We start from the raw sequence: 10380 nt of genomic DNA, 5'->3' as shown, positions 1-10380 counted from the left end.
TTACTCAGCAATCAAAAAGAATGAAATCTTGCCATTTGCAACTACATGGATGGAACTGGAGGGTATTATGCTAACTGAAATTAGAGAAAGACAAAAATCATGTGACTTCACTCATATGAGGACTTTAAGAGATGAAACAGATGAACATAAGGGAAGGGAAACAAAAATACTATAAAAACAGGGAGGGGGACAAAGCATAAGAGACTCATAAATACGCAGAACAAACTGAGGGTTGCTGGAGGGGTGGTGGGAGGGGGGATGGGCTAAATGGGTAAAGGGCACTAAGGAATCTACTGAAATCATTGCTGCACTAGATGTTAACTAATTTGGAAGTAAATTTTATTTTTTTTTAATTTTTGTTAACATTTATTTATTTATTTATTTATTTATTTATTTATTTTAATGTTTTTATTTATTTTTGACAGAGAGAGACAGAGCGGGAGCGGGAGAGGGAGACACAGACTCCGAAGCAGGACCCAGGCTCCGAGCTGTCAGCACAGAGCCTAACATGGGGCTCGAACTCACGAACCGTGAGATCACGACCTGAGCCGAAGTCGGAAGCTCAACCGACTGAGCCACCCGGGCGCCCCAACATTTATTTATTTTTGAGACAGAGAGAGACAGAACATGAATGGGGGAGGGTCAGAGAGAGGGGGACACAGAATCTGAAACAGGCTCCAGGCTCCGAGCTGTCAGCACAGAGCCCGACGCGGGGCTCGAACCCACGGACGGCGAGATCATGACCCGAGCCGAAGACGGCCGCTTAACCTACTGAGCCACCCAGGCGCCCCGGAAGTAAATTTTAAAAAATAAAAAATTAAATTAAAAAGGAAAGGAAAAAAAACCCTCTCAATCAGTACCATGCTAATAAAGGAGATATAATTTGTTCACACACACACACACACACACACACACACACACACGCACAAAGAAATAAAAATAACCTAGATTTATTTTTGGAATTTTACACATTCAGCACTGAAAATTTGAGCAAAAATAGTCAATATTTATTGAAGGCACTGTATACAAAGATTTTACAGTTCCTGAGTATTTATTGGATAGGTTAAAAACAAAAAAGAGTAGTTAAGAATATAAAGGCTACAGAGAGCTTGGAGACTGTTATAAGATACCTTATGAGACTACGAAAATATATGCCTCAGATGAAAAAGACCGGGCACATGAATAAAAACCCTGCATGTCTGATAAAGAAAAGGGGCCCAGGCACCTGGGTGGCTTAGTCAGTTAAACATCTGAGTCTTGGTTTCCGCTCAGGACATGATCTCACAGTTTGTGAGTTCAAGCCCCGAGTCGGGCTCCACACTGATAGTGCAGAGACTGCTTAGGGTACTCTCTCTCCCTCTCTCTCCCTGCCCCTCCCTCTCTCACTCTCATTCTCTCTCAAGAATAAATAAATAAATTTTCAAAATAGGGGCACCTGGGTGGCTCAGTCGGTTAAGCTTCCAACTTCAGCTCAGGTCATGATCTCACAGGTGGTGAGTTCGAGCCCCGTGTGGGGCTCTGTGCTGACAGCTCAGACCCTGGAACCTGCTTCTGATTCTGTGTCTCTTTCTCTCTCTGCCTCTTTCGCTCACACTCTTTCGCTCACTCTCTGTCTCTCAAAAATAAATAAAAATTTTAAAAACTATTTTAATAAATAAAATACATTTTCAAAAGAAAAAAGAAAAGGGGCCATCGTGTATGTGTGTGTGTGTGTGTGTGTACAAGGGAGAGAGAGAGAGAGGAAGCAGGCATGAGAGAGAGAATGTCATACATTTGGAAGTTGGTGAGGGGATTGTCTGCCATGTTTTGAAAAGTATAGAACTGTTGGGCACCTGGGTGGCTCGGTCCATTAAGCACCCGACTCTTGATTTTGGCTCAGGTCATGATCTCACTGTTCATGGGTTTGAGCCCTGCATAGGGTTCTGCATTGACAGCGCTGAGCAAGCTTGGGATTCTCTCTCACTCTCCCTCTGCCCCGCTCTTGCTCACTTCCTCTTTCTCAAAAATAAATAAATAAACATTAAAAACATAAAATAAAATTGCTGATGTGAAACTTGGAAAAGCCACAGAAAGCATCTAGGTAAGTGAAAAAGAAAAGTTCTCAAAAATATTTCATAAGGTATCTTGCTAAGGCACTTAAACAGATGCTACTGAAAAACGTGTTTATTGTATATCTCATTTGTCATTTACTAGTAAGCAGCCTTACCTTTCTGTACGTGTTTCGTCTCTACAACTAGATTATAAACATACTAAGGGCAGAAATCATCCTTTCATTGAACATGAAGGCTAAGTGCTAAAAATGGGTCTGGTGCAAGGGGCAAAAGACATTGTAATAGCAGCCAACATTAGCTGAGCATCAAAAATGTCCTAGGCATATTTCTAAGCACTTTATGTGGATCCTCATATAAATCTTAGGGTTTGGGGGCAGTTTTACTGCCTTCACTGGTTTCCAGATAAACAGAAACTGAGAGAAGTAATTTGCCCAAGCCCTATATGGAAGAGCTATCTGCTACCCACCATGACATTCCACTTTTCCAAGGAACACAAGATGAGTTTAAGGGATCTGGCGAGTATTCTATGATTAAGTTCTGAGGATATCATCCACAAGGGCAGGGTTCAGAGGAGGCCGAAGTCAAGAAAGTCTCCGTGAGGATGTAGAAACTTAATGTGGATTTTTTTTACGAAGTTTTTTTTTTTTTTAAATGTTTATTTATTTTTTAGAGAGAGGGGGCGGGCAGAGAGAGAGGGAGAGAGAGGATCCAAAGCAGGCTTTCTCTGCTCTACCCTGACAGCAGAGAGCCCAATGCAGGGCTGGAACTCACAAAATGTGAGATCATGACCTGAACCAAAGTAGGACCCTTAACCACCTAAGCCATCCAGGTGTCCCTGAGCTTAATGTGGATCTTAAAGGATGCGTAAGATATAAATAGGTAGAAAGGAGAGAGGGAATGGGCTGAGTAACATCAGGAATTGAAGCAAAAGTTGCTTTGTATTATGTTCTTTGCATTCCCTATAACATGAGAAATGAATGAGTACAAGTTTCTTTAAATAAGTCAAAAGCAGAGAGCCAGAGGAAGAAATCAGTAGGACCTCCTGATGTCATGATGCAAAAGGTGAAAGATAAAAAAAGATGGAGACTTTATTTCAGTCTTTATTGAAGAACAAACTAGGAAGATTCTCTATTCAAATAATCTCTTAAAGCTTAAGGTCTAAGAATAATAGTTTACTCTGTGGTTAACATATAGAGTGTTCAAGATCCAAATGTCAAAGAAGATATGCATTAACATGATTGGATAAAATCCACTCGATAATTTGGAGAAACATTTTCTTTTATATATGTGTATACACACACACACACACACACACACACACACACATATATATACATTTAGTTATTTTTGAGAGACAGAGAAGGACAGAGCACAAGTAGGGGAGGGGCAGAGAGAGAAGGAGACACAGAATCCGAAGCGGGCTCCAGGCTCCGAGCTGTCAACACAGAGACCCACGCGGGACTCGAACTCACAAACCATGAGATCATGACCTGAGCCGAAGTCGGACGCTTAACCGACTGAGCCACCCAGGTGCCCCTGGAGAAACATTTTCAACATACACATCCTATTTTCCAGCTCTGTTTTAGTGCTCTTTTTCAGTCCGGGTGCTGCTAAAACAAACATAGACAGGTCCCCACAGCCAGAGGTAAAACAACCGTACTACAAACACGGGGTCATTTTTTTTACAGCCTTCAATGTATCACTTTGTCAAAGATTCTTTTTATTAACGTACAGTCTTGCTCACTCTAGGGTGAGCTGTGTTGTCCTCTTTATAGAAGTGATGTTACTTTCCCCTGGATAGGTTACGCTCACTTCTGGGTTCAGTGATGCTACTTTATTAGATACCCACTCACTAAATGGGAATCAAACTTCTCATTGGCGCTGTCTCCCAGTCATTCTTATGAAGGGGAGTTATACTGGCAAATAGCCAGTCCTCTTGGGTAGGGCTATAAAGGCAACACAGATTGCATACTTTGCCCAAATTACACACACATCCCCAATTTCAGTCCACCGTGTCTGACCAACTCGGGTCCGTTTGGACTTCTTGTGGTTTTTCCTGATCATTCCAGGAAGTAGTTTGGAAACTCACAGCAATGATTTGTGCCGGTGATCTGACACACTCATATTCTTCTACCTGAGCGTTGGTTGTTTTCACAGCATCATCTTTAAGAGCAGCGAGCCTTGAGCGTCTGTGGTGAAAGAACCCATGTTTCCCCAATGGAACCATAAGCTCTTCATGTGCAGAGACTATATTGTAAAAATTTTAAGACCACATAGCTCCCTTTGGGAGATACTAAGCAGATAATTTTTTTTAATGTTTATTTATTTCTGAGACAGAGAGAGACAGAGCATGAGTGGGGGAGGGGCAGAGAGAGAGGGGACACAGAATCCCAAGCAGGCTTCAGGCTCTGAGCTGTCAGCACAGAGCCCCACGCAGGGCTCGAACTCACAGACTGCGAGATCATGACCTGAGCGGAAGTCGGACGCTCAACCGACTGAGCCACCCAGGCGCCCCCAAACAGATAATTTTTAAAAAAACTAAATTGAGGGGAGCCTGGGTGGCTCAATCGGTTAAGCATCCGACTTAGGCTCAGGTTATGATCTTGCGGTTGAGCACAGGTTCCGCGTCAGGCTCTGTGCTGACAGCTGGAAGCCTGGAGCCTGCTTCAGATTCTGTCTCTCTCCCTCTCTCTCTGGCCCTTCCCCACTCATGCTCCATCTCTCTCTCTCAAAAATAAACATTAAAAAATTTTTAAAAAAACAAAACAAAACAAAACCCAAATTGAAAGGTGCCTGGGTAGCTCAGTTAGTTAAGCATCTGATTCTTGATTTTGGCTCAGGTCATGATCTCATGCTTCATGGGATTGGGCCCCATGTTGGGCTCAGTGCTGACAGCAAGGAACCTGTTTGGGATTCTCTCTCCCTTTCTCTGCCCTTCCCCCACTTGCCCTAGTGCTCCCTCCCTCTCTCTCAAAATAAAAAAGCAAACATTAACAAATAATAAAATAAGGGGCGCCTGGGTGGCGCAGTCGGTTAAGCGTCCGACTTCAGCCAGGTCACGATCTCGCGGTCGTGAGTTCGAGCCCCGCGTCAGGCTCTGGGCTGATGGCTCAGAGCCTGGAACCTGTTTCGGATTCTGTGTCTCCCTCTCTCTGCCCATCCCCTGCTCATGCTCTGTCTCCCTCTCTCTCAAAAATAAACACTAAAAAAAATTTTTTTTTAAATAATAAATTGAATGAAACCCTAAAGAGAGCACATAAGACCCTGTGAATTTCCCCTGCCTTAATCTTTGCCCCTGCCACTATTTACTATGTGTTGTAATGAAAAGACAGGTGACTGCTCTTTGGAGAATATGAACTTCAGAGAAAATTTTTGCCTTTCTCAGAAAAGCACCTTTATAAATTAAGATTGCCAGATTCCCAAACCAAAGGCTTAGAGAAATACGTATAGTCAAATTTATAGAGATAACATCTAATATTAATTGACAATTTACTATGTGCTAAGCACTATTCTAATTAATCACTTCATATACCTAATATATGGTACTTATATAGTATATATATAATAGATATTCATGTGGCACATATATTTATACTTTTCCTTTAATCCTCTATTATTTTTTTAAAAAAATTTTAATGTTTATTTATTCTTGAGAGAGAGAGAATGAGAGAGAGAGACAGAGACAGAGACAGAGCATGAGTGGAGGAGGGGCAGGGTGAGAGAGGGAGACACAGAATCTGAAGCAGGCTCCAGGCTCTGAGCTGTCAGCACAGAGCCCATTGCAGGGGTCAAACTCACAAACCATGCGATCATGTGACCTGAGTAGAAGTTGGACGCTTAACCAATTGAGCCATGCAGGCGCCCCCTCTTTATTATTATTATACCTAGGAAGTTAAATAACTTGTCCAAAGTCCACAGGTGAGAGAGGCAGGAGCCATGATTCATGCAACATAAACTGATTAAGAGAATAAACAATGTTTCAGGTAGCTCTTTTTGTTGTCGTTGTTGTTGTCTTTGTTATTGTTGTTATTGTTTCGGGAGTAGAATTTAGTGATTCATCACTTACATATAACACCCAGTGCTCATCCCAACAAGTCCCCTCCTTAAGGCCCATCATCCATTTAGCCCATCCCCCCACCCAACACCCCACCGGCAACCCTCAGTTTGTTCTCTGTATCTAAGAGTCTCTTGTGGTTTACCTCCCCCTCTCTCTTTTTATCTTATTTTTCCTTCCCTTCCCCATGTTCATCTATTTTGTTTCTTAAATTCCACATATGAATAAAATTATAGGATATTTGTCTTTCTCTCACTGACTTATTTCACTTAGCATAATATAGAATTCTAGTTCCATCCACATTGTTGCAACTGGTAAGATTTCATTCTTTTTGATCACCGAGTAATAATATTCCATTGTATATATAAACGACATCTTCTTTTTTTGTTTGTTTTTTGTTTTTTATTTTGTTTTTTATTTTTATTTTTTTATTTTTTTTTCAACGTTTATTTGTTTTTGGGACAGAGAGAGACAGAGCATGAACGGGGGAGGGGCAGAGAGAGTGGGAGACACAGAATTGGAAACAGGCTCCAGGCTCTGAGCCATCAGCCCAGAGCCCGACTCGGGGCTCGAACTCATGGACCGCGAGATCGTGACCTGGCTGAAGTCGGACGCTTAACCGACTGCGCCACCCAGGCGCCCCATAAACGACATCTTCTTTATCCTTTTGTCAGTTGATGGACAATTGGGTCTTTCCATACTTTGTCCATTGTCAATAGTGCTGCTGTAAATATTGGGTTGCATGTGCCCCTTCAAGTAAGCATTTTTGTATCCTTTGGATAAATACCTAGTAGTGCAATTGCTGGGTCATAGGGTAGTTCTATTTTTAATTTTCTGAGGAACCTCCATACTGTTTTCCAGAGTGACTGCACCAGTTTCCATTCCCATGGGGTACTTCTTTGTGTGTTAGAGGTGATACCCAGAGCACAGAGTGCCATGAGCCAGATTAAATAAAATCAGGAAGCAAGGTAATGAATGGAAAGACAATGGGATCCATGGATAATTTCCTTCATATTGTGCCCAAGAGAAATGAATGGGGATTGAAACAATGTTGAAAGTTAACCGTGTGCATGAGTGGTGGCCAGGAGGAACGGCTGCTGAAAACCAGAGCTCCTGGCAGCTAAGCTTGTGTGGTAAGGGTTAGCCTGAGGGTAAGGGGAAGCTACAATCTTTACAACAGTGAGGCAAGAACCTCTTGTGTCTTGCATCGGTCTTGAGTGATTCAGTCAATTGGTCAAATATTTCCTGAAGAGCTACTAGGTTCAAGGTACTGTGTTAAGTACTACCGAGATGCATGGAGACAAAGGATACGGTCCTAGTTCTGTTTAAGGATATTTGTTTCCTGTTAAAGCAAGATATAGAATCATGAAGATTGAGCTGTTGGGAAACTTAAAAATCTTCCCAACTAATCCTTTTAGTTTTACAGATAACCAGCACCAAACCTCAGAGACAGGGACTTTGCGAAAGTTCCCACAGCATTTTCGGAGCAAAGATAGAGCCCAGACTGGGTTGCTACCCCAAGCATTTTCTATTTTCTTATATAGATATAATTAGTAATAAAAGGTAGTATTTACCAAGCAGCTAATTACTGGTATAGGCAATGCGTTGCTTCTTACCATAATATGTTTCCAAGGTCAAGGTCTAAAAGCTAAAACTTTTTCTGGGTAATTTTCAGGTGCAAAGGGACTTTCCCAGTTGTCTCCTCAGCTGTTTTAGCATGAAAACAGAAAATGGCCCCTCTTCTGTGCTCCCTGAACACCTGTGCCACCTCAATCATACACGTCACATGTGATCTTGATATGTCTAGCTCCGTAGTTCTGAAAGTATGTGGTCTCTCCAAACCAGCAGCACCTGGAAACTTGGTAGAAATGCAAATTCTTGGGCCCACTCCAGACCCACTGAATCAGAAACCCTAGGGGCGGGGTCCAGTGATCTGTTTTTTTAAAGTCTTGAAAAAAAAATTTGTTTTAATGTTTATTTATGTTTGAGAGAGAGAGAGAAAGCCTGCGTGTGAGCACGCATTAGTGAGGGAGGGGGGGTGGGGAACAGAGGACCCGAAGCGGGTTCGGCACTGACAGCAGCGAGCCTGATGTGGGGCTTGAACTCACAAACCACAAGCTCATGACCTGAATCAAAGTCAGATGGTCAACCGATTGAGCCACCCAGGTGCCCCAAGCCTTTTTTTTTAAGTTTATTTATTTATTTTTGAGAGAGACAGAGAGAGGGCACAAGCAGGTGAAGGGCAGAGAGAAGGAGAGATAGAATCCCAAGCAGGTTCTGTGCCATCAGCACAGAGCCCAATGTAGGCCTTGAACTCACGAACCGTGAGATCACTACCTGAGCAGAGATTAAGAGTCTGACTTTTAACCAACTGAGCTGCCCAGGTACCCCCAGTGATCTGTATTTTAACAAGCCCTCCTAGTGACTCAGTTGGTCAAGTGTCTGACTTTGGCTCAGGTCATGATCTCACGGTTCGTGGATTCTAGCCCCGCATTGGACTCTTTTGCTGACAGCTCAGAGCCCGGAGCCCACTTCCGATTCTGTGTCTCCCTCTCTCTGTCCCTCCCCTGCTCGCACTCTTTCTCTCAAAAATAAATAAAACATTAAACAAACCAAACCAAAACAAAACCCTCTGGTTTCTCTGAATGGCTCTCCAGAGAGATTGTAAGCTCCTTGAAGGCAGGCACCATGTCCTCCACAGTTTTTGTTTTCTTAGCTTAGTAACAATTTTTGAGCACAGCGCATGTGGCTCGGTCGGTTAAGCGTCCGACTTCGGCTCAGGTCATGATCTCGCGGTCCGTGAGTTCGAGCCCCGCATCGGCCTCCGTGCTGACAGCTCAGAGCCTGGAGCCTGTTTCCGATTCTGTGTCTCCCTCGCTCTCTGACCCTCCCTCATTCATGCTGTCTCTCCCTGTCTCAAAAATAAATAAACGTTAAAAAAAATTTTTTTCTGAAACAACTATAGGAGTGAACGTGCTAAGGTAAGACAAAAGGCATGATAAGGATACTATTATCCAACTCTCTTCATGTAATGATTAGCACCTTTAGTTTCACCTTATGTTATGGGCTAAATTGTGTTCCCTCCACTTCAAAATTCATATGTTGAGCTCCTAACCTCCCAGCACCTCAGAATGTGTATTTGGAGATAGGACCTTCCAAGAGGTAATGAAGGTAAAATGCGGTCATGTAGGTGAGCCCTAATCCAACAGGATTCGTGTCCTTATAAGAAGAGGAGATAGGGACGTAGGCATAGAAGGAAGACCACACGAAGACAAAGAAGGGAAGAGTGCCATCTACAAGCCAAAAAGAGAGGCTTCAGGGGCACCTGTGTGACTCAGTCAGTTACGTGTCCAACTCTTGATTTCAGCTCAGCTCATGATCTCATGGTCATGGGATTGAGCCCCGCAACGCTCACCATGGAGCCTGCTTAGGATTCATTCTCTCTCTGTCTCTTTCTCTCTCCCCTGCCCCTCACTCCCAAAAGAGAGAGAGAGAGAGAGAGAGAGAGAGAGAGAGAGAGGCTTCAGAAGAAACCAACCCTGTCAACACCTTGATCTCCGACTTCTAGTCTCCAGAATTGTGAGAAAAAGAAATTTTTGTTGCTTAAACCACCAGATTATGGTACTTTGTTATGACGACCTTAGACAACTAATTCACTTTTTTTTTTTATTTATTTTTCTTTCTTTTTTAATTTTTTTTTCAACGTTTATTTATTTTTTTGGGGACAGAGAGAGACAGAGCATGAACGGGGGAGGGGCAGAGAGAGAGGGAGACACAGAATCGGAAACAGGCTCCAGGCTCTGAGCCATCAGCCCGGAGCCCGACGCGGGGCTCGAACTCCCGGACCGCGAGATCGTGACCTGGCTGAAGTCGGATGCTTAACTGACTGCGCCACCCAGGCACCCCTTAAATTTATTTTTCAATTAAACTCTACCCCCAACATGGGGCTTGAACTCAAAACCCCAAGATCAAGAGTTACGTGCTCTATCGATTGAGCCAGCCAGTTGCCTCTGAACTAATATGCTTTGTAAAAAATTTACAAAATCACTGGCTCTGAAATCCAGGAATTCTCATCCAAGCCTCTGACAAGACAATCTTATTTTTAGATGACTCTATAACCATCTTTGGATGTTAACCATTAAAGTGTTTGTTTAAGAAATTACTCTTTCATGCTCAATATGAGCACAGATTTTGGAGTCAGACAGAGATAGGTTTCAATCCTGACTCAGCCACTTAGAAGTTATGTAATCTTATCCTCTCAAGACTCAGTTTCCT

The sequence above is a fragment of the Felis catus genome, chromosome B2, assembly GCF_018350175.1.
Source record: "Felis catus isolate Fca126 chromosome B2, F.catus_Fca126_mat1.0, whole genome shotgun sequence".
Taxonomy (NCBI): domain Eukaryota; kingdom Metazoa; phylum Chordata; class Mammalia; order Carnivora; family Felidae; genus Felis; species Felis catus.
Note: the sequence above shows the minus strand (reverse complement) of the source record.